At 51.1% G+C, this 27045-nt stretch overlaps 1 protein-coding gene across 5 annotated transcripts in view; it reads left to right on the top strand.

Annotated features, from left to right (window-relative positions):
* The window catches only part of LOC143372376 (uncharacterized), a 159309-nt gene that overhangs the window by 86490 nt on the left and 45774 nt on the right, over positions 1–27045 (top strand). The gene's annotated exons all lie outside the window — the stretch shown is intronic.

Here is a 27045-nt window from a genome sequence, read left to right as displayed (position 1 = left end):
TCACCAGCACCGGTCAGCCGTGATACTTTTACGCGAAAGCGGCAGTTTCGCCAGAAAGCCACCAGCTCTCTTAACCTGGACGCCCCCCAGTGGTGGTCCAAGTCCCTCGGCTGGCCGACGATGATGCCCGTTATCGCCATTATTACATCGGACACGTGCCGATCCGCGCAGTCCAATATAATCCCCGGGCAGACAGAGAGGAGCGTGTTCGCGGACGTAAGCGCGTGGCGCGGTGGTACAGCGCCGAGCGTTCCACGATCTCGCTGGTTGCTCCACCCTCCCGCTGGCCCACAGAGTGTACCGATCGATGATCCATCGATCGCGCGAACGATCCACCGCGGGTAGTCGCCGTGCGCGCGCAATATCACCGTCGCCGAGATTTATCTCGGGACATGCTGCCTCGGTCAGCATCCGTGTACACGTACCGCGTTGTCGGCGCTTGTACGTACACGGCGCGGGGTGTGCGCACACCGATCGCCAGCGTACGTGAACACCGCGGGCCGGAGGTGTTCTCCCGTCCGTGCTTTTGCATACGCGCGCACAGGGGGATCGAAATTGTAACGCGGAGCGCCGCGATGTTTGGCGAGAGTGGGACCTCGATACCGATCGATGCCCGTTCGCATCGGGCGAGTCTCGTTGTCGGACGTTCCCTACGATTCTATTTACGACCGCGATCCGACGATTCACGAGTAAGGGAGAGTGGGGTAATTTCGAACCCTTAAGGAAAAAAGCTAACAAAACGAAAGCTGTGTGAGAAATGAATTTGTTTATTATTTACAAACGTACTTAAACTATTCGACTATAAAGTACTGTTGCGAAATTTTGAGAAATTATAATACAAATCAAGTTTATAGTGAAAAAGCAAAACCCTTGGTGTTGGTGATTACTCGACAGCCGTGGGGTAATCACGAACAGAGTGCTAAATATCGCAGAAGTTGCACAGAAAGCGCAACTTCAATGGTCAACCCATAAAAAATGTTGCTACAACCTATACCTAATGTATTTTTCAAATTCCTCTTCTTGTGCGTTAGAAAAAAATTGCAATTGGTTGGAATATCGAAAAAATAGTAAAGGTCGTTTTTTAAATTTTTCTTTCAGCCTGTAATGAAAATTCAAAAATCCCTTTTGTAGGCTCGAGATTACCCCATCCGATTTGTTTGCAAATGACCGACGACATCAAAAAATAAAAAATAATTTATTTCAGAGGTTGGAATCATGATTCAAGCAACGCCTTGGTCACAAAATGTTGGTAAAAAAGTGTTTTATTTCAGCTTAAAAAAAACAATTGTATCGTTAATTCAACAGTAATTACATGCAATTAAAAATGGACAAAATGTTACTTGAAGCATGATGAAAATAATAAATTGTGTTTATCTTATTTATTACTTTCTGCCCGGCGTTGGATACGACCTAAACTATTAGCTAGTGTAGAGGGAACATCGTTTTTATTTATTAAAACGCCGTAACCATCGTATTCGCGATTACCCCGCGTTCGTGTTTACCCCACTCTCCCTTACTTTCTCCCTGCGCCACCCTTCTCCCATTTAAATCCGTCCGCTCGTAAACTGATTTGTATGAAATATGCGCTTTTGTGCGCCGATGTCTTCCTCGCGAGCGCGTTCACTTTGATGCGCGAGATAAACGCGCACGCACTCTCCACCGGCTCTCGGCTAGCCTAGAATATCAGAGGCATGATTTAAACGATCCAGCCGCGCACCGTTATGTCCGTTTATCGCGCTTCCACGCCAATTGTTATCGCGCACGATCGTGGACCGTGTTTTCGAGTCCGGAGTTTCTCTTTTCTAAACGATACCTGCCGTGGTTCGGCGCGGAGTCGTCGGACCTTGGGAACTTTCCATGGAATCCATGGTTCCCCCGGGTTTGCCCCAGGTTTCGCCGGAAGATTTAGTCGACAGGTGCGAGGATCGCGATGCCCCGGCCAATAAAGCGCACTCTCGGCGTCGGGAGGATGAGTCGCCTCGTAACTCCATTACTTATGCATTCGTGGAGCTGGCGGACCGTGTCGCCGCGCGGAGCTCTCTCTACCCCATAATCTACGGCGCACAATGTCGCCTGATTATGGCTGGGCCGATACGCCGTTGATTCGGCCGGGTCAAACCTACGCGCTTTATTCAAATATTAAGCCAGGCTCTCGCGCACGCACGCTCCCCGCACGCCCAGATTCAAATGCGAGGATTTGCACCGAGGATCCACTGAACTCCGACGCTGGTCAATAACCCCATCCTCGGGGAAAGCTCTCCGTCATCTCCTTCGTATAACCTCCCTCTGCGATTAATCCGTAGCGGGGTGCACTCGATGCAATCATCGCTACCGATACTGCTATCTGTCTTCAAGGATCTTCCCTCCTTGTACGCCAACTCAGAGAACAACTTCGATTACACGTGGTGAATTAATAATTGGACGCACGATCGATCGATTAGACGTTCGCGAGGACAATCCTGTTGTTAGTCCCGCGGTAATGGGGGAGGGCACTTCTTCGCTGGAGAGGTATCCTCGCGTGTACGAATCCGCGGTGAAATTTGCATCACAATGCCAAATCAAGTCGAGCTGGCTCGAAGGGAGGACGTGGGGCAGGGAAACACGTGCTTGCGAGTTGGGACGTTCCGAGAAAGAGGCTTGGTCCCTGCGAGGATGCGTACATATTAGGGTGGCTTTTATTTTCGACTTTTGAATTTTCTTCGGGGCACCCTCCCGAATAGTTCCAGATAATTAAAAAAAAATCCGTGTAAAGTTTGAGCTCGATCGGATAAAGGGAAGGGTGTTCCTGGGCCCTAAAACATTTAAATCATTAATTAACAGCTCGCGAAGTCGATTTTATATAATATCTGAAAATTTGGGACTGAAATTCGTAAAAATATCGAAGATATAGAGTCTATACTTTCGATATTTTAGCGAATTTCGGTCATAAATTTTCAGGAAACATTCATGACATATCAAACACTGAAACTAAGAAATTTTTTTTTAATCTTTTTTGCATATTTCGGGGCCAGGGACACCCTTTCCCGTTATCCGATCGAGCTCAAACTTTACACGGATTTTTTTTTAATTATTTGGAATTATTCTGGAGTGTGCCCCGAAGAAAATCTTGAAAAAAATTTTACTAAGAGTAAATAAGAGCCACCCTAGTACATATTTAAGTACCCTCGGTGCACTGGTACACTTGAGTGAATGGCAACGGAGGGTTACTTTCTCCCAGTGCTGGTACCCCTTTTCTCCTTCACCCCGAGCTCGTGGTGACTCTTGCTGGGGCGACCAACGTTTCCACAGTCCCCAGCTTTGCATCATCCTTTTTTCTCCCCGACTTCTTCGGTCTTGATTTATGCTCCCCTCGCGGAGATCCAGGGAGGACCTTCGACCCTGCCTCCACCTTCGAGCATTTAGAAGGAAAAGGGAGATAAAAGTCAGCGTAGAAGGTCCACACCAGTCTCAAGGGTTATATAACGATATTTCTTTGAATCTATTTATACACAGGATCATCCAAGGGGGTTTAGGAATTTAGGGGTGCACGGTAGTCGGAGAAGTGGATACTGATGTCTAATGGACACAGGTGCATGAGTCAATCCCATGACTACCACCATGATTTCTTGACCCTCTGCCTTGCATCACCTTGTATCAGCGAATCCCTCGTGATATCAGATTTTTCCAGGTCGAGTGAATTTTCGTGTTCGTTTACACGATGGCGTTTAGATATCGAGCCACGCGACCTCGTTTCTTGCCCCGAGACCATGACGAGACGAGACAGTCGCAAGACGCGCTTCGACCCATTAAACTCGCTCGTGGCTCGATCGTGCACCGATTCCTCGCTCGGTACCGCCTTGTCCTTGGACGAGAATTTCACGGCACCGCCGGTTTGCGCAATTCCGCCGCGCCTTTTTCCTTTTTTCCCCACCTTTATCAGCGTCGTGCACCTGCGAGGCTGCTCGCGCGCTGCTCGCTCTCGCTTGTCTCTGAAAGGAATCGTGAGAAGCGATTCGCGAGCACGTGCACGCGCTCGTCTAATGCAGTCGTTGCAGCGGGGCGGTGCAATCTGCGGGCAATCTCGCTGCTTCCGCCACGGCTGACGAAGAAATTGACTCTCGATACTCTTTAACGTCTAAGTTAGCCGCGCGGCTACACTTGGAGGTCGCTCTTTAGAAAATCGGCTGCTATCGTTTCTTAGGGGGTTCCTTCGACCCTTCGAGGTTTTATAGTAAATGTAGAGACGATCTACGCTTCTCCTTTTATCCACGATGGCGTGTCGTGAACGACGGATCGCTCGGTTAACCGATCGAAACGTAGCCGCATGGAGATTTATTCGACGCACAGTGGGGAAGTTAGACCGATCGCAAAGAATTAATCCAGATTTTCAAGTTGCTTCAAACACTTATATTGTGTTATCCAAAGATCTGAAAATAATTTCAAGGCATGGATTCAATTCCTGGTGGTGCGTAAGATATCTTTTTGTCCTCAAAATAATTGTGTTTCGGTTTTTAATACGTAATATATACAATTTTTAAATTATTGCTTTAGAAATATGTAACCTTTTCATATAAGAATGAATTTTCTCATATATTAGAACGTAAAAGTGCCGAATTTTATATATTAAAAATAAGTTTTCAGGTTTTGACCACGAAAATGGATATAGTTCTTCAATCCACGTTTGTATTAAATTTGCAAAATTCAAAAATTTCATTTCTGTAGTTTTGGCCATGAAATCGCAAAATTTCCCCACTGCGCGACGCGAGAGGTACCTACGCTAGCGGAGCGAAGAAATTGGATTTATAAAAGTGGCTCGGGGCGACGTATGCGAATCCACGGTCCCCCGTATTCCCATGCGAGACGAGGACGAAGGGCAGCCTCTCTCGAGACGCCCTTGTACGGTTTTATTTCATAAGACCCGCTCCTCGTACGTTTCCCGATTTCTATGGGAGAGAGCGAAGAGGAGGGCTGGAAAGCCCGCAGCAGCTGTCGCTCGCGTAGACACGTGACGAGACACGGACGTTAAAAAATGGGGGTTCATTGTGCCCTTACCTTCGGCCACGTGAATCCACTCTTGCATCGATTTCACGGGGGCCCTCTGTGCTCTCCTCCCTCTCCTTCCTCTCCTCCCTTTCAGAGACAAAGGGGGACAAGCGCCACTGCCACGCAGGGGCCAGTCGCTCATTTTTCCATTAAGACGTTACGCTCGTTACCAGCTGACTCACCTCGCATTCCTTGCTCCAATGGTCAAGTCAGTTTCGGACCACCCCCATTACCGACTAACGCGAGCATATTACGGAGCAATTACCCCGAGGTTACGCAACTCGTTGATGCACCGTGGAAAGTGAATGGGCCACGATTTCGTACGCGCTTTGGCTTTCACTCCGGCAGAACGAAGCTATTCGTCGCGTCCACGATGGAAATCGGTTCGCGTCAGATCCTCGATCTTCTAATTGTCCAACGAAGAAAGGGACGCATAATCGACGGTACAGAGGCGACGGCTACTTTGCATTCCCTCGAGCAACGCCAGTTCGTCGACGATTTCGCTGTCTCCTCGCGCGCCGGTGGCTAAAAAGAACCACGATGATGAAAACTCGTCCAACAATGTCAGGCAGGCTTTTTGTCTAGACAACGGTAATTGCCGCTTTCTTCCTCTCGTTTTATCCTGCGCGTGTACCGTAAACGCCTCGAAGCCCGCGTCGACGTTTCGACGTGGCTCGTGAAGTGGAGCACGAGTTGCAGCCTCGTTCCAAGGAATATTCGACGGTGGTCGTTCTGCGATGGGACACTTCTGATGCTTTCCCTTTCGTACCTGACCAGCAACGCGCTCTCCTTGCCCGTCGACAAAGCGCGATGCCTCGAAATTTACGAACCAGAACGGGGGATAGACGGGCTTCGTAGGAAACGCTGCAACAAAAGAGCAGGGCCCAAAGGAGATAGAGACGGAGAGGGAAAATGAAGCGAGAACGTACCGGAAGGAGGCATCCAACAGGATGTGCGAGCACGTCCTTTCGGCATTGTGTTTGCACCGGAACTGTGGGAAAACTTCCACACTCGGTGTGCGCGCCCATGGCCGGCGTGCGCCCGCGATTGTTGCGCTGGCAAGGCCCGTCGTATTATAAATATTTATCGCGCGAAAATTGCCATCCGCGATCCTCCCGCTAATTAATTAGTCCGCCCGGGACGCGATCGTTCTGCCGCTGGGGAGCTCGTTTTCTCCACTTGCACGAAACTGGCCTCTGAGACGCGCGATAGAACAATATCGATGCCTTCTTCGAGCCTCTGGGAATGGGCCCAGTGTTAGAACGCGAGGCTCGGTCGATTGATGGCTAAAGAAATTCGATTCCATAGGCAGAGCGCGTGGATACCGGAGGGGAACTTTCGCTCGCAAAACGGTGTGACGTTGCATCGACACGGTCGAGGAAGCACCTATTGCGTGTAAACGACAACGGCGTGCCTATCGGCGAGTTTCCCGCGAAACGCCTTTCTTTCTCTTCCTCCAGGTTAGGAATTATTTGCTTCGAATTCAATTGTTCTTCCTCCCGAGGCTTGGGGACGCAAGGCTGCGGCTGGGAATCGTTGTAGAGCCGTGTAAGGAAATGGTAGAGGCACGAGACTCGAAGTGGCGATCATATGTGACGTGGCTATCGCGTAATTGGATTTGAAAATCATTCCATCCGACGCGCCGTCGATCTCGCCACTAAACGCGGCTTCTTATTTCCCACAGCGAATCGAGTGTATCAGGAACGAGTCTCGCCTCGCGGCTTAATTAGCTTAGGCTTGGGGGATCGCGGTAATCTTGGCGACATCCCGTCGTCCCTCGCAAAGTCGTCGTCGCGCAGTCCGTTATGAGAAATCTCGACTTGCATTGCGGCGAGGACGGAGGGCAGGTTAGGGAAAAAAAAAAGGAGAAAAAGGGTGGCTGCGTTGGGAGCGAGCCGGTCGACTCTCTCGACGAGCCAGAGATCGAGTCGATTTCTTAACTCCAAAAGAGTCGAGCCTTCGATACTCCGGTTAGATACGTGACCGACGTACACACGGTCGACATTTATCGATTTCCACGCGAGATCGCGAGAGGAAGGACGTTGATCGAAGCCTTTAGAAACTCCCTTGCCTTTGGAGCGCAGCAGCCGGGGCCTTGCCTCTCCGTCTGTCGTGCAAGGCGTGCACGCGCACGCCGCGGAAAAAACGAAGGATTCTCGCGGATCTAACCAGTTCCGTCCAGGGGGAGAGACGAACGAATCGGTTTCGATACACGTTTCTTTTACAGCTCCCTCCCAGCCGCTCGAATATATACGCCGATATTCCACGAATTTCCCTTCCACGAACAGGTGAAACGAAACGGCGAGTCTCCGAAGAAGGAATAAATTTCCAGCCGCAGCGGAGAAATAGCCCCGCGGTCGCAGTCGCGTTTATTCGAAATGGAATGGATGGATTCCTCGGGCAACATACCGCTCGTGTGCCCTCCCCCTTTGCAATCTTTACAGCCTCGCATTTCATTCGATAGCGTTTCTCGATCAGAATTCAGCCTCTTTCCTTTTCGATGCTCAGTAGCCCGAAACAGAATGCCTCCGAAGCTGGCGCTACTTGCTCAGCAATTCGCTGGTATCAGCATAAATATGCGCGTCGATCGCGAAATGGTGAAAGAGAGTATCAACGCGGAAAGCGGTGACTGTTGGCGAGAAGACGAAGGAGGGAAGAGGCTCGCGTTACCGGTAACGCGCCGGAGAAGCGAGCGTTCGCTCGGCTTGTGCTCGCCTCGCAGCGAAGAAATATTTGGATGGTCGCGTCACGGAGTACCGTTACCGCGGGGTGGCCGATCGGCGATTTTTCGTGAATTTCGGTCCCCCGAGCGAGTCGCAAATATCGCGCCCAGGTCACGACGTCGAGCAGGCATGCCCGTGTTCGCGTTCCACGGAGCCGAAAGAAACGGACGGGCACCGGCCACGTACCGCTTGCTCCCTCGTTAATTAGTCGTCGCTTGCCCTCTCGCGAACCCTATTACCAACGTGACCGGACGCTCAATTATTTCGTCATTGCCTTGATTGGCCGACCCGCGGCCCGCCGCACTTCGTCACCTCCTTCTGGACCGTACGGCGCCCTAATTAATGGCGTGTTTCGCGTAAAACGGGGTAGCCCCGTAGGGACGTTCGTGTAGCTTCGGTGGTATCTTCTATCTTTCTATAACGTCGCTGTGCGTTAAGCGCATAGGGTAGACCGAGTCGAATCGGATCACTTTGTGTTTGATGGTACAAAAATAATAATCAGACATTAAAAAATTAATTTTTTAATATATATTCGTGACCTGTACACCTTTGGCTTTAACTCGAATATATAAAAATTAAAAGTAAATATAAAAATCTTTTATAAATAAAAAACGAAAAAGTGAATCTCTGATAAAACTCAAATTTTAGTAACAAATCTTTGGAAGTACTTAGAAAAATATAACTCAATAACAATGAGAACAATTGACACTACTTGGCACATAGATCGCAAGCATATTGTCCCTTTTTACCGCCTCTGTCAGCACAATTCTCGGGGCACCACTCGCCTCAGGCAATCTTCTGAAAGTGGACGAATTAATTTTTCACCACAGTAAATACAATGCCAACTTCTTAAGACCGTTAATTTATTTTTTTTGTTATTTCTTTAGATTTAATTTTTATCGCAGCTTCCTTTATTTATTTTTTGACACCACGATCCCTGAGTGCTCTTTTTATGTACGTACAAACCATCTGTATATAAACAGTTATCATATTTATAATAATAAAAATACTCAAATGAAAAATAAGAGTAATCCGATTAGCCCCACGAATAAGTATTTCAAAGATTGTAGATTACATAAACATATTATGATATGATAGTCTAAAATACATCGAATACTAAACTTGGACACCGCGCAAACTAATAACAATAAAAGCATTTGAATTTTCCAGTTTACTTTTTATTTTAAATACGGAATTGCAGATTACGTAGGTTAGATTCGAATCAGAATTGAAACGTTCGCTCGCGTTCATTAGGGTGGAACGAAATACATATAGGGGCAAAATATTTATTTATTATTCATCACTTCTAATAGTGGGGAAAAGTTGCCTTTTATAAAGTTATTTAAGCTGTGAAAGTTTGATCTTGATCAACAAATATTTTGAGGTGCCGCAAGCCATTAAAAAATTCATATTTACTGATTGCGTGACATTTTACTGGCTTGCGGCACCTCAAAAAATTTGTTGATCAAGCTCAAACTTTCACAGCTTAAACAACTTTATAAAAGGCAACTTTTCCCCACTATTAGAAGTCATGAATAATAAATAAATACTTTGCCCCTATATTTCTTTACATCCTAGCGTCCATCTCACTGAAAATGTATGCCAGCTCTAAACAATGACTTAAAACAATTGACGGGCTATTGTGGTTGGTGCGGGGGACTAGGACGAGGTACTACGAACTATCTGAATGCTCATTTCTATCGCGATGTAAGAAATATTCACTAAATTCTCGATCCGATTCACCCTGTGATCCGATTCCACCCGGTCTACCCTACCGTGTTCCGCGAAGGTGTGAATATTGGAAGATGATCGACTGTCTTTTTGGCAAAACTTTACCGCGGTCCAGTGGATCCGCGACACGATACTTACGCGATTCCCAGCATGAGCACCATTTCGTTTTTCTTGTGTTTCCGCTCCAGATACAGGCAACCAGGCCGTATAACTCGCCCGCGCCGATTATGGCAGGACGGGCTTTTGCGCGTGGCTCGTTATGCGCGCCGCTGCGTTCTCCGCAGCGGCAGCTCGCCTTTATCGCGGCGTACGCACCGGCCGGCCAACGGTAGGCCTATTTCGAACTGCACTTCCGCACTAGAAAACGCATTCTGTCATTCAACCTGCCGACCGCGTCTCGTCATCTTCGTAGACTCGATGCCCCCGCGCCAACAAGCTTCTCCCTCGGCCTAACGGGTCTCGCGTTTCATCCGCAACACCTGTCATCAATTTCTACGACGCGCACCTCGTCCAGCGGGGGGAGAACGAAAGCGAGAAGGAAATTTTATGGAGGAAACGACACGGAAGAGTGAATCGCAGCCGAGAAACGCTGAATCCTTTTTGCCGCGAGATTCCTGAATGTATACCGATCGTCGAGCCGCCGCGGTGGGGGTGGGAAATATTTGAAGAAGGACCGACGTTAATTCCGAGAGGGACGACGCTGAGGGGGCATCGCGCGGCAAAGGGCTCGCATTACGGACGTAATAATGCGGGGAAAAAAACCTCGAATTACCGTCGTCGGTGTTGTGGCGCGGTAACACGAGATCCCCATGGAAATCTTGATACACCCACGTCCGTGTAAAACGTATTTCGCGGCGCGCTATTTACATAACGCAGTTACGTGCCGCAGATTCGTATTATACGTCGGGCCGGGGCGTGTATATTGCGTGTCATTTCCTTCGCTCGCACCAGCGCCGAGGATCGAGAGCCGTCCTCGAACACGTGTCGGACACGAGGCTTCTTCTTCGTCCCTTGATCGTCTTCGTCCTCTTTACCCAGATGAGTATCGTGTTCCGCGGGCAGATTTAATTGAAACGTTGCGGCGACACTCTCGCCCGATCGGCGAGAGCACACCTTCGAGGCTGACTCGTGTCAGTGGACGGGTGTTTAAGCTCGAAAGTGGTTGGCGAACTTTGCGACAGAGAGGTATCGGACGCGCCAAGGATTCGAGAGGCTGAATCACTCGAAGGACAGGGCTCTCTGCCTTCGTACCCTTCGAGGATATCCTTGGGACGATCCCATCGACGCTCGTCTGTCACGGCTGCCCCTCGTTTCACCCTCTCCCTCGGGGCACGCAACGATTTCCATGCCAGATTTTCCGGATGCACGACCCTTCCGCTCACACGCGCTCCAGCTCGCCGGTTCAACCCCCTTCCCGACAGGTTCGCGCACCCCTCGCGGTAAAACGAACCTGTCCGTACACCTGTTGCACCTCCACTTTGCTCCGACTACGTGTTCTCGGTCGCTGCCGTTCATTCCCGTCCGTGCGCCGCGCGGTACACGCTACCTGTTGTACCTCCGTACGCACACGACCGTAGAAACAATTACACACGGTTGACTCAAACGAATCAAAGAGCGGAGAGGGGCCGGGCGAGGCGGTGCGGACTGGCAGAGTCGCGTAACCTGGTTACAAATTGCTGCATCGCGTGTCCCGCCAGGTAGACCCCTGTCCCTCGCTCGCCTTTCATCCGCAGCAACCTCGTTGGCTGGATTTTTTGATACTTCTTTGACTCGACTCGCGTGTGAACACCGGAGACTTTGTCCAGGATTGGGACGAAGTTGTATGTAGCTTTGAGCGACGGTGAATAAATTTGAAAATTGACCGACCGCTTTCGGTAGACATTATCTTGCCGCTTTCCAGCACCGATCTCCTCTTCCACACGCGCTTCTCCATGCTTTCCTTCGTGCTTTCCCATCGCTGCACCGTTACGCGCTACGCGAGCTGTCTCGCCCGCTGCGCAGGTGCGCGACGCGAAGAGTGACACGCACTGGCTCTCTTCGGGCCGAGCATTCAGTAGTCCAGAAACGAGACGAAAAGAAGAGTGGAACGAGACGGAGCTGGCGCGAAACGAAAAGCCAACGTCAGGCCTGCCCTCCTCACCTTTCCTCCGCGACATTGGTGTCGCGCTTTGTCCACGTCGCGGACGAGGAACGGTCGAGGGGATCTCTCTTCTCTTCATCTCTGTCACCGGTACCCGCGCGCGAGACGCGTCTGTGGCCTGGCGATCGATGACCGATCTTTGATCGGCGAATGCCTCGAGCGATGGATCCGGCGTCGTTGCGAATCTACGCCGAGGCGTATGCATCTCTGGATCTCCGTTCTTGATGGCAGGGTGCAGAGTCCAGGGTGCTGGGAAGTTGCTACGGAGTCAAGGAATCCGAAGCGCTGCAGCTTGGTGGAAGCTGAAAGGAAATTGAAAGGAAATTGAAAGATTTCAAAGGAACTCGCAGCTGTCACAAAACTCTTATTCATAGAAAATGGAGCTCCATAGATCCTGACTTCCGTTACCCACTTCCCCATTGAAGGAAGCGAAGAACGCTACGTCCTCCGTGGAATATTCATGGCAAGCTAGAAACCGGCAGTCGCATCGGTTGGAATCGGATGGAACTGGTTTCGATCCGCGTCGATGGGTACAAATGAGGCTAAATATAGCGTGTCCGTAAAAAATTGCGCGCCAGTGATAAGAGGAATAAGTGGCGAGCCAGTCGGAAGAGGGCGAGAAGACTCGGCTAAATCCCGCGCTCGATATTCAAATGACGTAACCGAATAGCATTCGTTGCTGTTAGCCGGTCGCGCACAGTAACTCGCATCTCTCGCCGCGAGTCGATCGGGCTATCGATCTCCCCTGGCGTACGGAGCCGGGGAAAACGCTCGCGTTCGCGACCGCGGCTTCTCGGTTGCCCCATAGCCGCAACATCGTTGCGCATGATCTACCTACGCCGTTCCAGACCCCCGGGATTTATGAGTACAAGCAGATTAAGACTGCGAGGCGAGTTTTCAAGCTAACTGACCTTGACGCGCGAATGCCTGGCGATTATAGATCAATCGCACCTACGTGTTTCCTGCACGAGCGAGGAATCGTTCTGTCGGGTGCCTCGTCCTCTTCGACGCCATCCTTCAGCGTTCAGGAAGCCCGGAGATTCCGTTTCGCCAATGTCCACCGTTGCTTCGTTTATTTCTAAAGAGGGGGAGCAGGAACGAAAGCTCGTCGGATTGCTATACGCGCCCTATCGAATCCTCGGCATCGGATCGCGATAAATCCGCTTTATACTCGGTTTGCCTGGATGTCTCTCTTTCTCTCTCGGTTCGCGCCTATTTCCAGTTCTCGCGCTATATCCGTCCTCTGGCCATTCAGGATAACACTTTTTCTTCGCTGTCCTGGTCTGGCTGTTTGCCTGCCAGCCTGGCTCTGCCTGTCTGCCTGCCTGCCTGCCTGCCTGCCGGTTCTCTGAATGACCGTGCCTCTCCTCTTCGCCACGCAAGACCGCTCTACCTGCGACCGCTGCACACCTAGACACTCGTGCCTTCCACGTGAAAAGTAACGCGCTGACGATGCTCTATGGAAGTTGGCGCATACGCGGAGAACACCTCCTCGGTAACCTTGGCTGATCTCCCACTGTCGTCGAACCTCGCACCTGGTCTCACGACCTACAACCCGTCGCGGTGTGTCGAGGTGTCTCGGGATCGCCCGTGGATCACTCCCAACTTTCCACGTAACATCGTAGCTATCCAACACGAGGGTCTGGATACTGCAGAAGGGTTCGTCTGTAATGGCGGTGGGCTCGCTTTGCACGGTGCTCGACGAATTTGCTCGCGAGCACGAGGAACAGAAGGGGCCCCAGCTTTCAGTCTCCTCGGCACGCTCTCCTTCTCGAATTCTCCACACTCCAGCGGCACGTTCCGATGAATCATTCCGCCGATACGTTTCTCGGAGCTACGTCATGATTGCACTGTCAGACCACCAGACGCGATCATTCCCCGCCTCGCGACGGCTTTGTTCGCGACCCTGTTCATCGTCCTCTCGCCAATGCACTCGCGGAGCGTGTCCATTGCGCCAAATTACAGTAAACTCCGCTTTGTTCCGTAAGAGAGTCGAGTCGCCGGAGAAACGCAGCGCTCCGCTAGCAGGCCTCCGGGGAGCCGGCGAATCGGCTAGCTGAAAATCGCGATCGCGCGGCTATGGAATCCCGCGGCATTTCGCAAAGACCAGTGTACATCGGGAACAGGTCCGTGGACGCGCTACCTCCTCGTCCACCCTTGCTTCCCTTTCCGTCTGGCCCTCCTTCTCGCGCCGCTGCCTCGCTCCTGCAGGGCGGAGGAGGCGCGTGTGCATTCAGCTCGCGCACGCACACACTGGCGAGCCTCGGTGTAACGCACAGGACGGCCTTCGCGGCGAATAATTATGTAGGGGATTTTTCAGTGGTTGTATGCCTCTCTTTCTCCGCCTTCTCGTCTCCTCTTGGATCCTCTCCGGTACCCCTCGTCACGGTTCTCTCTCGCCTTTCCCTCTCGCTCCGCTCGTCGCCGCGTCTCGTTCCCTCCGCTCCAGCGAACTGGTCCCGCAGGCTTCGAGAAGGAGACTCGTCACCGCGCCCGAGAGTTCGTTCCCCGTTCAACGAGGGGATCTGTCCTGGGTACTGGTCCAGAACAGGAACAGGCCGGCCTGAATCGTCCCCGGATGTCGACGTGGACTAAGCTCCTTCTCCCTTCTTCGCCGTGCGCGCCGCGATCGAATCTAACGCGCGTCTCGGAGCCTCGAAGCCTCGCCTCTACTCCACGCTCCGAGCACTTTTTGCCAGGGATCGGGCTCCGTCAGCACGCTTTAATCGGCGATTTTTATTGCTCGAGCGCCTGGCCTGGCTGAGCGAGGACAGGGGCGATTGCTCGACGAAATTAACAGGTTCGCGGGGATCTATATCTAGGTGCACAGATGACTGGTTATGTAACGAGGCTCGTGGACTTTTTGCGAGCGTGTATGTATTTACAGACCAACCGCTGCGTTAGATTTGAGTGGCGCTAGGGATAAAGATACCCTTCCGACTGTAGCTCTTTAAATTTCAATCTGCAAACTGTATGTATTCTGACTCGACGATAAGGCGAGCAAGGTTCTCCGCTCGCGACTGGAATCGCGTGACGATCACGGAATCTCTCGGCCAGATCGATCGGTACGGGGAGAAAAATCGTGTTGCATCGGGGGTAGAAAAAGCGCGGTAATCTCGTGACCATTCGGTGGGGATTTTTCCCGGATCTCCGGGCTCGTCCCCGCAATAACTCATCGCTAATGTCGCTCAGTCGCTCGTACCTGGCGAACTGGTTTCGATTGAATACCCACTGCGCGTTCGCTGCCCTAACGATTAGAGGAGAGAGGATCCTCTTCCCCCTCGTCCCTCCAACCCTCTTATCCCTGTTATCCCGTAGCTTTCCACGTCGTCCCCCCCCGTTTCCCTGCTGGCTGTCGTTGCTCTGGTCGCGCGCGACTCGTCGCGCTGTTGGATATAAATATTGCATGATCGAGTAAAATAATTCCACTGGATCGCTTCCAGCTTCCCTCTTCCTTCCTCCCTCTCTGTCTGTCGTTCTCCCACGAGCTTTATCTGGTCGGTTGCCGCAGCGCGGCGGATAATTGGACGGGATGCAGTAGGACGGAATGCAGGTGCATTTGTCTACGGTACCAGCGCGAATACATCTCTTATTCCCTTTCCCTCGCTCTCTCCAGCCTCGTTCTCTTTCTCCAGGCATCCACCGATGCGCAAATTAAGGGCGATTCCGTCCGAGCGGAATCGCCATTTCGCATGAAACGACTCCTTCTCCTCTTCTTCTCTCATCCTTCCAAGTCGTTGGCATCCCTTCCTCGTCGTCTTCTTCTTCTTCTTCTTCTTCGTTGTCGTCTTCTTCTTCTTCTGCGCCTGCTTCTTCTTGCTTCTTCCCCATCGGTGTACGCAGGCCGGTGCCGTGCGTTCCCGTCGTAAACGATCGGGCGAAGTTTATTAAAATGCAGCGTAATTGCGCGGCATAAATATTGACTCCACTTTGGAAGCTTTATTTTAACTTCCTACGTCTCTGGATTTTATACCCGCGCAACTCGTTCCGCGTGGTTTCTTGTCGTTCCAATGGAGACGCGGGGCCGCGCAGGGGAAAAGCTGCGTCTCGCGATTTGCCTTCCTCTCGCGTCCGCTTCTTCCTACTTCCCCGTCGCTGGTCGATGATCCTAGGGCACGGGGAAAAAGTTGCCGGCACTTCAGGGGAACCTGTAGAAGGATCAGTGTCCTTTCAGCATCAAGATGGTATATACGCGAGGATTAGCTGTGATAAGGTGAATGTCCCAATTTCTGCTCGTTTAAGAGGTTACTCGTCAGAAAGAAGGTGTACAAAATTTGTTTGCGATCAAAATTTGCAGAGTAATTGATTAATTCTTTAATGATAAATCAACCAGTCGAAAATCATTTAAGAAAGATATTTCAAGACGTTTAACTACTAGTCAAAAACTATTTTCTGCCCAATTATCGAATACCAATAGTGACCCTGTTCCTTACGACAACCAGCTAAAACACGTTCGAAAAATCATGAGTCTCTCATTTTAAAAGTTTTTCGTTGCTTATGCTGCACTTTGCACTATTTTCAAATAATTTAGAATTATTTTGTTGCAACTATAGAACAAACGCGACGCTTATAATAATAAGAAATATACGAAATGAGCAGAAATGGGGGCATGAGCAGAAATTGGGGCATTCACCTTACTTGCCCTAACACCTATTCTGCCATAATGACTGTTTATTGTGCGGCAATAGCGAATTTCAGGCGGTTGCACGCGATCGCAGGCTTCTAATGTGCCCGGTTCGTGAATAGGGCAGCTAAATTCACCGTGTTTTAGGCTAGATTCGACTTGTCAGTGGACTGGTACAATTTAGAGTTCGAGGAAAACACGGGGCCAGGGCACCAGATGCATGGCCAGCAGGTGCACCCGACAGATGCAACCTTTTCGGTAGCTCGGGGCAACAAAAGAGAAGGCCCACGCACGAATGTAACCGCTACTCCTTCAGCTTCTATGGCGTCTAACGGGTTCTACCGTTTCATCGTATTTGCCTTTCAGTTTAATTCAATCATCTGCATTACTCGATGCTTAAGGTCCATCGTAGCTCCTATAAATCTATAAGGATGCGCAACATTCGTGCATACATTTGATGATCAGTGGCGCACTCAGGATTTAATCTTGGTGGGAGCCGAGTTGAACGTATAAAAATATATTTAACGCAAACTCAATAAAATTCATTAGGTGATTATAAAAATTTATTTAAAGAATAAAATCCAATTTTGATTTTTCATTATCAAACACCTTCTTTGGGTTCCTCCAAGCCCCCCTGGGCGCGCCACTGCGTTTGATTCACAATAATCCTGAAGCGAAGCAGAAAGGCATAGTCTTCGTTTGGATAACTCGGGAGACATCGCCTCGAATCGCCCAAAAGAGAGTTCCCCTCGTCTTCAGCCCCCAGAGTCAAATTTTCGACCCTCTCGGGTCCGTTAGGCGATATTCGCGGCACCTTCAAGTCCTTTTTCGGTCGGTTGACTTCGCCCATGGGCTGCGCGGACTTTTTTCCCCTTTGTTCTTCCGCCTGCATCAGCCCTCGAACAGTATCCTTTCCTCTCCCCGCCCCTTTCTCTCGTTTTCCCTCGGAGTCTCTCTGGAACGAGCCGCCCTCGGCCGTCTCTTTTTGCTCGGCGCTGGGCTCCTGTCTGCATTTCTCGATGCTGACGAAGCTCCGTGGCACGCGATCGGTGCAGCCAGGAAGAGACCGACTCGAATATCTCGTCGAAGCGGCTGCACATGCGACGTGTATTCTCAGGTGCGCGCACGAAATACGCTCCGCTTCTCCTCCCCTCCTCCCCCTCATTCGTGCATTTCCTTTTTCCTTCTCTTCTCCTCTCCTTTTCTCCTTTTTCCCTGCATCTCTACCGTCCTCTCCGTCGCGTCTTCTCCCCCGTGGGTCATCGTGCACGACCGTTGAATATTATCGGCGATTAGTACCACCGAGCTTTCTCACGTGAGCAAACACGCGGATTTGCTTTTCGCCGGCCGATCCACGGCCCCTGGGAAAACATCTCGATGTGTTTTCGCTCGGTCCACGGGGCCAACTCAAACATCGGCTAGCGGGACCCGTGCACAGCCGGTTACCCTTTCGAGCAGAGTCAGCTTGTTAGCTGAAACCTTTTCCTGACAGACATTCTTTTTAGTTCCCTTTGGGTTGTTAATAGTCACAAGTGTTCTATTAAGTATTCTAGCGCGTTGCGTTAATTTCATACTAATTTGCGATGTTCCTTTCTGTTTCAGGTAAGCTTTGACGACTTGAAGCGATCCGAGGGGTAGCCAGCTCGTAAGTACTCCTACTGAATGGGGTATTTACCCGCTTTGTACTCGTAAACCGAAACCTCGACCAACCGTGCGCGAGAAAAGGTTGGATTATAGGGTTCCTCGACCACGGACGCGTCAATGCGCGTTAGGTGTATCGCGAGATCGAACGAAAGCGGATGTTCCGCTTGGGAAAAGGGTTGCTCGTTCTGGGATTATTCCAGCCACATAATTTCCCCCTAACAGAGACCGTGAAGAGGGACTTCCCTTTTTTCCTTGTACCGCGATATCATCGTCTCCCATTCACCAATGGTTTCGTGCCTTTAATAGCCTCTAACCAACCACGACGAGCTGCGTCCCTTGTATTAAAGCCAAACTCTTAATAGCCATCAAAGGCCTTAGGAATCCCAATGCTGCGAAGCAAAAAGCGTCATGGGTGGGTCGAATCACCAAAGATTCATTTAACCTTCATTTTATTAAAAACCTGTACTACGGATTCAAACAAAAATGCTCGCGGCTCGTTCGAACCCATCGCTACTTTCTCCAACTTGCCTTGGGTTCTCTAATCCAGCTCGTTCTTAGATCCTAGAGGTGTCTAAAAATTCTCGCACAACCCTTCGATGTACTTTTCACGTTTAATGCAGCCAGAAGCTAGAATAGGCTCGGTATCGACCTCGATTCGCGTTCACCGGCTGTCGTGGCCTACTCAGCCCACTGCTCGTGATCTGTTCGCTATTGTGACTCGTCGGGGTCGGAGGTCGGGTCAGCGCGGAAGGTCGTCGCGCGCGAGCAACAGTATAGATCCGCGGGAATGTGTGCCAGCGGTTGCCCCGGCTTCGAGGATACCTGATTGCCTGGGTCAAGGTCACTGCCTACCGAACCACCTCGTCCTCCGCGCTTCTACCTACGTACGTGCACTCACGTTCGCCCGTATGCGCTGCTCCCACTGGCCGTGGCGATCGAGCAATTCCAGGGCCGACATTCCCTCGAAATTATCTCGATAACTTGTTCACCGAGACTGCGCGTGCATTCCGTTACGTCGTTGCATCGGGTCGAACGTTGAACGCTCGACGTTCAACGTTAGCCTCGCGGAAGCCCCGAAAGGCGCGGGGGATTCCAGTTGCTCCGGCCGTACCGCGTGGCACGTTGCTCCATGCAGATCTGCCCGAAAGTTTCATGAAATACTGTATTAGGCGAGACCGGCGGTCGAGATTACATTCATACGGCCACCGGGGACGAAAAATCGACGCGGAAAACGTAGGAAGGACTCCGGCGACTTGGAATACGAATAAAGTCGAGCGCAAGGGGGGCCGAGAACTGTAATGGGCGCGCTGCGCCTTCCCTTTTCCGGTGTCGCGGGCCTGTCGCCGCTGGAAATGGATTTATTGATTTATTCCCTCTTCTGATCCTCTGGAACCGTTGCTGGCGCAGCTTGGAAAACGGCGCCTGTTGCCCGCTCGTAATTGCGCCGATGAGGGCGATTAAACGAAAAGTGGTATTAGCCGCCCGCCTCAGCGGCCTGATCGTTACCTAAGATACAGCTGGCCAGGAAATTATGAAATGTGAGAAACCTGCCGGGGAGAAGGAAGCGCAGCCGTTTCCTTATGAACCCGCCATTAATCCCGGGTCAATCAGTTTTTCCATTGAAGCTGGTGGCATCAGAAATGGAAATTACCGAGTCACACGGAAACGCCGCGTCCCACGAGCCGTTCACATGCGCGGATCGCATTAATTCCGAATGAAAACACGCGTGCTGCTCACGTTCCCGAGAGAAACCTGCGCGATGGCGGCTCCTCTAGCGCGATACTCTCGTAATCAACCAATTATGCGAACCGCGTGCTCTTGGACACCCAGGGCTCTGTACTCGCTCCGCGTAATCCAGTAACTGTACTCGATCGCCGAGAGTCCGATCCAGAGGGTCCAGGGAACCAGCAAGCAGTGGACCAGTTGCAGGCGGACTTTCGAGTCGATTGAATTGAAAGGAACGGGCGTGTCACGGGCCGATCGACGAGAATTTCTCCACGGACTGCCCCTGCCATGGCCTAGCAAGCGTCGCTGAAAAAAGCCTAGCTGGCCGAGCAACAGTCCGCTATTTGTAACTGTCCACGGATCGGAAGAAGTGGACAACGTTCATGAATTACCAGAGTTCTCCCTGATTACCGCTGGTAATAGGTCTCCACGGTGGCATCCATCAGCCGCGTGTCCGCAAATGGGTCACTCGGTGCTCTCTGCTCGCTATCCTCTAACTGTACTCGGTTGAAATTGGACAGACTTTCGCGTCCAGGGATTCGATTTTCCACGATTCCACTCCCTTCGTTACTCTTCTTCTTCTTCTTCTTCTTCTTCAGCCACCTTTCTATCCCCGATGGGCGACATCTGCCCTCCATGTTCCATGGCACCCAAAGACCACATCCGAAGAGGAAGAGCACGATTACACGTAGCTGGATGACGCAGAGATCGAAGGTGTATCCAGCAACACGCCAGCTACCGTGAAATTCATAAAGCGGGCTTCCTCTTCCTCGAGCTATTGTTCAGGCTCGACCAAAGCTAATCGACTGAGACCGACACCGCGATGTTCCTGTAAATGATCCGCCAGGAATCCGCGCGCGGTCTCAACCTATCTACCCCCGATGTAAACGCTGCAACGGAGTCGCGTTAAATCCGCGCGCCGCGATCAATTAAAGTCCAGGCTGCTATTGGTCCTCGTTCTTCTGCGGTTATTTCCTCCTTCATCCATTAATTGGACGTCAGGGCCAGGATGAGCTACGTTCTGTTGACTCAACTGATTGGTACGCGCACTTGCGCGTTCTACTATCTTCTTCAGCTTCTTCCACAGGGGCGTAATTCTTTTTTCGGACCCTCGATCGATCTTTTAAATGGAGATGGTACAGTGGGACCTTCGTTGCCCTAGATAACAAGGAGACTACATTATCTTAAATCAAGGGACCGATCGATTCCCTGGGCCCTTCATAATTCAGGCCCTCGTATCAAAATTACGGGCGTAAAATACGAAGAAGCCGTCGCGTTTCGTTCGAATCTCCGCCTCTGCGTTCGTAATGAGCGATGGTCCGGCTGCTTCTCTAGCCCCTAGTTAATAGGTAGCGCGTTAAATTGCGGCTCGGTGTGATTTACGGTTCGTAAAGATGGAAATGATCGGTAAACAGTGGAGCCGAAGGGTCCGCTGGCTCTCTGGTTAAATCGCGCGGCTAATAGGCTTGCCGTGGACCGTTCTTGCTCGATTCCTCGATTCGATCGAGCCATCAAGCCCGCCGAAGTTCAAGGAACCTTGGCCACTCGGTCTCGTTTCATCCAGTCGTTTCATTTACGGTAACAGTTACGTGTGATTGTTTCCTGCGGATGATTGGCCCGCCACACTTGCCTCGCCACTCTCCTCTCGATATCTGCCTCGCATCCAGACACCAGCTGCCGATTATTATCCGCGTTTCTTGCTGTATCGCGTTCCACGAGATAACAGGTCCAATGCTATCTGATACGCAGCGAATGTTATTTCTTTCCTTTAACGAGTTTACATTATGCGCCCCTCGCGGCTTTCAGAAACTTGAAGAACATCGTCCTACCGAGCTGCCGCGATTTCTATTTCGAAGTCACCGTCCGTTGGAACGTTGAATTTCTCTACGGAGACCTAGAAACGGTCTCTTGCGCGAATTTCATTCGTTACGCGAGATTAAGACTCCTAGAAACTCTTCTTCGCTCCGAAGGAACTGAAGATTTGAATCCAGGACCACGAATAGTCCACTCTGTGGCGTATATACACGATGCTTGCTCGCCGTGATCGGTTTTCCAGGGGTACAGCAGGGGAGACGGCGCACAGTGGGGAAATTTCGCGATTTCGAATTTCGTGCGTAAGATTCTTGTCCTGAAAATAATTGTGTTTCGGTTTTTAATACGTAATTTATAGAATTTTTAAAGTAGTGTTTTAGAAATATGTAACCTTTTCATATAAAAATCAATTTTCTCATATATTAGAACGTAAAAGTGGCGAATTTTATATATTAAAAATAAGTTTCAGGTTTTGACCACGAAAATGGATATAGTTATTCGATTCACGTTTGCATTAAATTTGTAAAATTCAATAATTTGATTTCTGTAGTTTCGGCCATAAAATCGCAAAATTTCCCCACTGTGCGGCGGTTCGCAGAGGGTCCCCGCATTCCTCCCCGTTTACGCGTGCCTTCGTTAAAGCCGCACCAGGAAGAGATGCCTCGTTACGCCGCGTCGTATTCGTCGTCTCGTCTTCTCGTCTTGTCGTCGTCGTTTATTTCAACGAGCCAACAATGGGAGAGAGAGGACGAGCGAGTCTCTCGGGGAGAGAAAGTTTATTACGGGGCCAGAGTCGCCTCTTCGTTCCACCCTCCTCCCTCCTCCGTCCTTTCCGCGTCTGTGAAAGGTGCACTCTCGCAGGTGGTACGAATCGGCAGGCAGCCTCGACGAAAGTGGACGGGCACAGGTGTAACGTCGCTGGGAATCGGCTCGTTTCCTCAAACCACGCGGGATATCTCGTCGTCCTTGAGTGAGGAGCACTTCATCTCAATCTCCTAACACCGCAGCATCTCATCAACAAAATCCTCCACTTGCTTAAGAATTCGAATTTTCTACGGTTTCGTGGAGATCCAGACGAGCGCGCGCAAACCCCAAGGAGGACTGCAATATTTCTTCGGAACGACTTGGAGGGGGACGCGTTGTTTCAAGGTAGAACCTGATCCCAGGAGGGAAAAGGATTTGAATTTCCATAGTTTCCGAGAGAACCACTTCTCCGCCGTGGACCCTCATTTTTCTTTACCCCGCCCGCCGCGTACCGTTACCAATTATTATCGTCGATCCTGGAGAAATAACCCCGGAACGTTCACCGCGATTATCTCTCCCCCAGTCGTTCGACGTAAACCACAGTCCGCCGCCAGAAAGGGAACGAACAAAAGGCGAGGTGGAGTCGGATAAAATCACGTCTTTTCAGCGAGCCAGCCTCTCTGCTGTCCAACGGGAACTGTCGTGCAAAGGGCTACTGGGTCGTCCTTGTTCGCGTTGCACGCGTGATCGACGTATAAAGGAGCCGGAGAGCCCACGAATTCGATGACGGGGGGGAGACCCTGGCGATCGACGATTAATCGGGGATGCTGTTTTTCTCTGGTAACGGGGGCTCGTTAAACTATCTGACGGACATACAATACGCATCAGGGGAGTCACGAGGAGGAGATTCTTTCTTGGAGACACGCTAACCCGCATCCTCTGCTCGCGTGAAGCGCACAATGAGTCACGGGACTCACGGTTCTTATTAGGGAATTCTTTGCGTCACCCTTGTCATTCTAACTGGAGGAGGAGGGTCATTCCCAGGGACTCTGAAATCTCACTTCACTTATTTCTGTCGCTATATAACACAGTAATGCGTATCCTCTCAAGGTCGCTCCACCCTCTAAAATCTCGAACGTTCTATACTTGGAAGTCGCGGCGGGATCCCTCGACCTTTGAGGGCCCCCACGGAACACGCCCCTTAGAATCAGCGACGCGAATTAGAGGCCGTGGGCTGCGGCTTATCTCCGCGACAAATTTACGAGGAAACGTGCCCTTGATTCTTCCCCTGGACAGGTTCAACCCGGACAATAAGCAGGGGGCAACGTGCAGCGAGAGGGGAGAAGGAGAAAAGGGAAAAGAAAAGGTGGCTCGCGCGAGATCGCCCACACAATGCGCCTCGGCTAGCGGAACACACGGTGAATTGCGATGGAGAGATCCAACGGGGAGCGAAATCCGCGGCACGAGGGCCACGATTTTTGAACCGTGCGTCCTGGATTCGTGCTGTGTTTGCACCGTGCCCCGTGCAAATATGCGAGAAGCCTCTCGAGCAAATGTTTGCACCGTAACGCGTCTCTCGGTTCTCCAGGGGCTCCTAAATGGCGAATCAACGATGTTCCCACCAACCACCGAGAGCTTCATCGGCACTGAGCACACGGTGGACTCGCTTTCGTTGCTAATTTCATTACCGGGCTACTTACGGCGGTCCAATTTAGCTATGCCCCAGCTGGGGGGTCCGACCTGACCGAGGGACTTTCACTGATTCGGTATCGGAGGATGCTCGGCGAATCGAGGTTAAATTCTCCGCTCGTAGCGCGGATATCTGTGCCTGCTTTCGTTTCCCTTCTTGGTTACCCTGAATCAGTAGACATAGAGTAGTGGACGACTGTATCTTAAAGATTCCGCTAACAAGGAAAAGTCCCCAATCCGGAAATTAAAAAAATTGTGGCATTTTGAAGATACGTCGAGGATATGTACGTATCTATCACGCAATTTTTTTTTTTGCTGCATAAATTCACTCTGAGGGGGTGAAATTGACACCTGAAAATCCGGCTATTTCCCGATTTTGCGTTAATAGAAAAAAGACTACCATTCGGTAACTTATAGTTCTTACAGTTCGCGAGTTATAACCCAAAATCGGAAAATATCCTAATTTTCAGGAGTCAATTTTCAATGTCACCTTCTTAGAGTGAATTTGGGCAGCAAAAAAGAAATGCGTAATAGATAGCTATGTATCTTCTACATATCCCCAAAGTTTTATCATTTTCTGAATTTCCTACAATTCTTTATGTACACACGTGATAATTAGCCTGAAACCTCCAGCAACCTCTCCAGCACCACTTACTTCGGCAGAATCAAATTTATCGCGTCTAGCCTGCATCCGAGGCATCCAGCAATCGATACGAATCTGCTCTGCCGACAGATTCGAAATCGCCGGGGCGATTCTTGGGATCGAAGGAAAAAGGAAGGAACGCGCTGCGCGACGATAGGAATCTCGGTCGCGATAAGACGCGGCGGGGTGCACCGTAGATACCAGAAACGGTACACCGCGCTGGAGAACGAGAGAGAGAAAGGTGTATGTAGGTTAGAACGTGGGTGGACAGTCGTTCGTTTGTTCATTTTACGTTAGCGCGCGGCGTACGTACCGCTGCATGTACGTACAGGCCGCGTCCGAGGGTATTGCTGGTCGAGGTTCGTGTCCCGTGGCCGCTGCTAGAGCAGCCTCGTCGACAGCATCGTAATGGTGTGTTCGCGGCGATCGCGGCCTGGCAATTAGTTGGACTGAATTATCGATCGGCGACGAGAGAAAGAGGGAACGGGCTGCCGGGGTATATCTGCCTTTGTGCGGCTAGATCGATGATGCCTCGAGAGACGCCTCACGGTTAACGTAATAGGCCCATGGACTGGTAATTGTATTTAATAGAATTCTCGGGATCGCGGCTGCCCGATCGCGCATCATGCCTCGCTGCACCGATGCACCGGGGGTCGATTCCGTCCCGGAGGAGCTCCAGACACCTGAGTTACTCGTTCATTTTGCGCGGCGCAGTTTCGACACCTAGGACTCGCACTCGACCTCAAATAGGAGGAGCGAGAAAAATCTTGGCCCTTCTTTCTTCGACCAAGTTCATCTCCCGGCGATGTAACCGCGGCATAGGCTCTCGCAGATGAGAAGCTGAGGCGGTCACCTCCCTCGTGGAATGCGCGGTCAGTACCCCTCCTCGCTGTTAAACGCACACGCGTGTGCTGGCGTACACTCGCGTGCACGCACACGCTGCTTTCCTGCCGCTTCCGTACGTCATCGTTCGCGGGTGCTTCTTCTCTTTGGACGGGCTGATCGCGGCAGGAAATTCAGTCCAGTCCGTCCGAGCAACTTTCCTACATCTTCTGCTGTGTTTCGCGCTAAAATTAAACCTGCCCTGGGATGCACAGTTTACGAGAGCTTAATTTAGACTGGAAACGGTAAACGGGCCACTGAGAGTTTTCTTGAAGGATCCCTGGATTCCGGGTCCCCTACTTCCTGGGATACCAATTGCTGCGTGGGACGACTCCGCCAGTGTTTCAATTTATCGCAAAAGAAAGCACCGCGGGTTCTCACAGCACAGCTTCCCCCCCGGAGCACTTAATCAACCGTGCTTCGGGCAACTCCAAAAGAGGCGAGGCATTCGGTAACCACGAAGAATTCTTTGACACTGTACTGGCTCGGTCTCCATTAGCATTGCAGCGATAAGCGGAGCCCACAGCGGAGCCGCCGAGATAAGGAATTGGTCGACTGTATCTCACTTTTTGGCGAAACACGTGTTCTCTGTTTGCGGCTATCTCTTTACATCGCTCCAACGAGTGTACCTGCTATCCGAGGAGGGATAAAGCTCCCTCCGAAACGGAGGTGGAGCGCAGCCACGAATTCTCCAAAGACTCTCCCGCGCAACCGGCACGCTTGGCCAAGTTACGCGAAGCCGATAGAAATCGGTAGCCAGGAATGAGCGTAGAAGCTGTCGATATCCAGCTGGGAAAATTGGCCCGCAGCTTTAATTTCGACTGGAAAGAGTGGAGCTGGATGCCGAAGAGGTAGGCCAGGATACTCGGCGCTCGTACCGCAAAACTGCAGCTGCACCGATTCCCTTAAGTGCGCCTACAGCGCCGCGGATGCATTTTACGAGGGAATTGGAGATCAGGGCCCCGGCCGGTGCCTCCTCGCCGCGCGTTTTCTGCCTGGCTGGCCTCGCCGCTGTAATATGCAGAAGCCCGCAGGGATTCTTCCGTTTACTCCAGGCGGCCGTCTCTCCCAGCCCACGGATTTATTTTATTTCTATTTAATGCGGCTCGTCGTATCGTGGCGTAATCATAATGCCCAGAGATGGACGCTCGAAAGCGGCGACCGGCCACCGCGCCTCGCTAATAAACAGTGTAATACAAATTCTCGCGGAACGATCGGCGCTGATCAGAAGGCTTGCCCATCGATTCCGAACCGGGGGGGGAAAACTCGAATCGGAAACCGTGCAGCCTGCAGGGATATTCAATTAACGGGAAGACCGATGGCTAAGTCGTAGTAATCTTCTTAGATTGGAATAGCTACTTAGCATTAGAACAGCTCGGACTCGAGGATCCTGGATTTCAACAACGCCGCTTAGCCGCCACGGAGTTTGCTAATTCCAAGTGCACACGATTTGTGCTCCGAGATGGCTTCTTTTAAGAAGAAACGCAGGCTACTGCGATCCAGTTTCGCTCGATTGCAACGACGATGCAACTCGAGGTTCTCGGTGCACTCGAGTGCAGAGAGGCGCGAGAAGCGTCCGATTTTCAAGATTTTTCACGAACGTTACGAGGTTTTACGATTGCAACAGGCAGACTTGTCTCCCTTTTTCCCCGACGGTGTACCATAC

The sequence above is a fragment of the Andrena cerasifolii genome, chromosome 8 (assembly GCF_050908995.1).
Source record: "Andrena cerasifolii isolate SP2316 chromosome 8, iyAndCera1_principal, whole genome shotgun sequence".
Classification (NCBI taxonomy): Eukaryota; Metazoa; Arthropoda; class Insecta; order Hymenoptera; family Andrenidae; genus Andrena; species Andrena cerasifolii.
The sequence above is the reverse complement of the archived record's forward strand: the minus strand, read 5'-3'. Positions and strand labels throughout refer to the sequence as shown.